Source organism: Tachypleus tridentatus, chromosome 13 (assembly GCF_004210375.1).
Source record: "Tachypleus tridentatus isolate NWPU-2018 chromosome 13, ASM421037v1, whole genome shotgun sequence".
NCBI lineage: Eukaryota > Metazoa > Arthropoda > Merostomata > Xiphosura > Limulidae > Tachypleus > Tachypleus tridentatus.
The window spans coordinates 140,872,953-140,876,207 of NC_134837.1; positions in this window are offsets into that span (position 1 = coordinate 140,872,953).

Genomic DNA, 3,255 nt, shown 5'->3' on the forward strand with positions numbered 1-3,255 from the left:
AGCTACTCGAGGGCTATCTGTGCTAGCCGTCTTTAATTTAGCAGTGTAAGACTAGAGGGAAGGCAGCTAGTCATCATAATCCACCGCCAACTCTTGGGCTACTCTTTTACCAACGAATAGTGGGATTGAGTGTCACATTATAACGCCCCCACGGCTGAAAGGGCGAGCATGTTTGGGGCGACCGGGATGCGAACCCGCGACCCTCAAATTACGAGTCGCACACTTTAACACGCTTGGCCATGCCGGGCCACCTTATTTCGACTTCGTTACGTGTATGTAAAAAATATACTTATAAATACGTACGATCGGGTTTACTAAGATTGACCCCCCAGTGGCACAGGCTTACAACGCTAGAAACCGAGTTTTGATATCCGTGAGGGTCAGAGTGCTGATAGTTCATTGTGTAACTTTGTGTTCAACTACAAACAAACTTAGAAAGAAATGTTAAAAAAGCTTCCGATGTACTAACTTTATTTATATAATCTCCCGCGCAGATTTTCTTTCCGCAACTTCATAACTTCTTGCTCTCATTCTAGCTAATTACTAGCCTTATGGTGCCACCTACAATATTTTAACTTTCAATATCAGCAAAGTAGACTGATGTGTGCTTCCTAGGCGCAAACTAATGTGATTCTGCAGATTCAATTTAAATTAAACTATTCAAGTGTTACAAATGCAAGATGGGAATAGTAGTCTAGGCTCGTGTCAAATGAAATATTTATAAAACCTTTTTTGTATTTTGGTGACGTAAGACATTACTGAAGATATGACTGGTTGTATTGTGACGTCACTACAAGCGTTTCGGATTCACCAGCAAGAGAGAGAGAGAGATGTATGACAGTTTTTATCTGCTTAATGTGAGCGATGACTGTGTGTAAACCTATACATGCCTTAACGCGTTTTTCTTTCTATAATAGATGCTATGTATTCAACTTCATGGTCAGGAATTTAATTACGAGGTGTGTTTATTTTAAGTCTTAGAATACCAGTGTTATGATTAAATGAAAGAAAGCCTGTAACTCCTCTTTCTCAGGAGCTCTAAGAGAGGTGGAGAGGAAAAGTGGGAAAACAGTTGCTTATAAACAATCTATAAATAATAATATAAGTGATAAGATCTTTTTGAAATGCTTAAATATATTCTGATTATATTATGAAACACGTAAAATGGAATGTATGAAACGTTACATATACAAGTCAAAGCTAAGAATAGACCGATGTAGGATATATGTTGGGGGGACCCGCTGGTATCCAGAATTAATTATGTCAGAATGTCGCTCAACTAGTTGGTTGTGTAACCTTCAAGTGCAGCAGATTTAAAATATATACAATGAAATCATAAGTTTTAACATACTGGCAAGAAATAGAAAGTTGTATTCATTTTCCTCACAAGGAACAACAACAATAGATATTTCGGTTTATTCCTCGTGCGACACTTGTGTATAGAAGCAAATAATTTAGTTACTTAATTTTTACATATCAAAACCTGAAATCATCTACTCGCCGTGAAAAAAAACAAAACGAAAAATACGTAATGTCACCACCACTTCCTTGAAAAGATGTAAAATATCTATATCCTCATTCTTCATTTTCAATAGTCTTAAATTTATATATATTTTTATTTTGTTAATCGCTATATAGACACATATCATTCGTTGCCTCTAATATGTGTTTAATTACTATAGTAATTTTAGTTTCATCAACATGGCTGGGCTGTTAATCAGGAAATTCGAGTTTTGAAACGCGATGCCTACTGAATACATTTTGCTCTGTTAGCTCTATAGACGTATATATATATAACAGCTAATTGTACTTCTCGATTAAGAGTGGCAACATACTAGGTTGCAGACTGGCTGTCTTTTCCCTTTGTTCAGCAGCTATAAATTGAGGATGGCAATATACTGAACCTTGGGTCATGTAACCCATATGTCGCATAATGTGTCATTGAGGATAAAAGACATCAGTTTGTGACACTTTCATTTTCAACCTTTTCCTCTGCTTTCTTATTAAATTTTTATAAACATGCTATATATATGTATTAACGCAATGCTTGTTACAGGTAAATTAATAACGCTGTATCTGCTCTAATCACATATATTATAATCGAATTTAACGATTTCAGTATTTCATCTCTATACTCATATGTTTTTATGTACACTCTGTGACAAGTAATTACTTGTAATTAATAATCATTCTTGTGTTTCATATTACTGATAAATGCAGAGTAGTTAATTACCAAAGATGGAAGCAGCGTGTTATTATCTTGATGTTACAATCTGGTGTTTGTTTTTCAGTATGAATACAGACCACAGAATACTGTATTCAGTATGAATACAGACCACTAGTTCCAGTGTGGAAAGTTTGATTACCTTTTTCGTTCTACGCTGGGAATTTGACAGAAGTTAATAACAGCAGTATTGCTTAAGTGACTAATTATATTCAAACACGTGTTATTTTAGCAGAACGAGCTTTAATGTTTCATAACCGTATTTCGATATTACACTTAGTAAAGAATCACTACAGTTAATCAGAACTGAAAAAAACCCGTAGAATTTCCAGTTCTATTTCACGACTTTCTATTTTTCTTCAGTGTTTTAATTTTCAATATGTTTGAGTTTTTACAGCTTTTAAGCTATACAAGTGTATGGTAATTGTTTCAGAGTAATGATAATCTTTTAAATCAAGAATGAAGTTTAATGTGTGAAGTAAGCCTATAAATTACTTTGATTTCGACGTAACTCAAATAATTAAGTCATTATTCACTGGATTTATTGCATACTGTAATACTTAAACAAGGCAAGGATGATTTGTTAGGTTTGAAGTACATAGAAATTCCAGGAGCTTTTGTTTAAGAGTGCACTACATTTTACGTTCTCGTTGGGCTTGTTGCTGCTAGTTGTTATTCGTGAACAGAGACAAACGGATGTGAACAAAATGAACCTAAAAGCCCTAATTTCTTCATCGTGTTCTGTTCATTTCACTTGAGTTCTTTGTGTCTTCTGAACTGGACACTAATAGATAGTTTAACACCAACGTATTTACGTTTCTTTGTTTTTTACCCTCCGCTCATTTTGTATACATATAATACTTATAACCAATGGAAACAGTTTCATGTAATCTCCAACTATAACACGTGTGTACGCTTATATGTACATGTGTCTTTTGATTATTTTATTCAGATTAATATTAAAGAGATAAACTAATGACACACAACTTTAGAGTTATATAAATATAATATAAATATGTTATACCTCATCC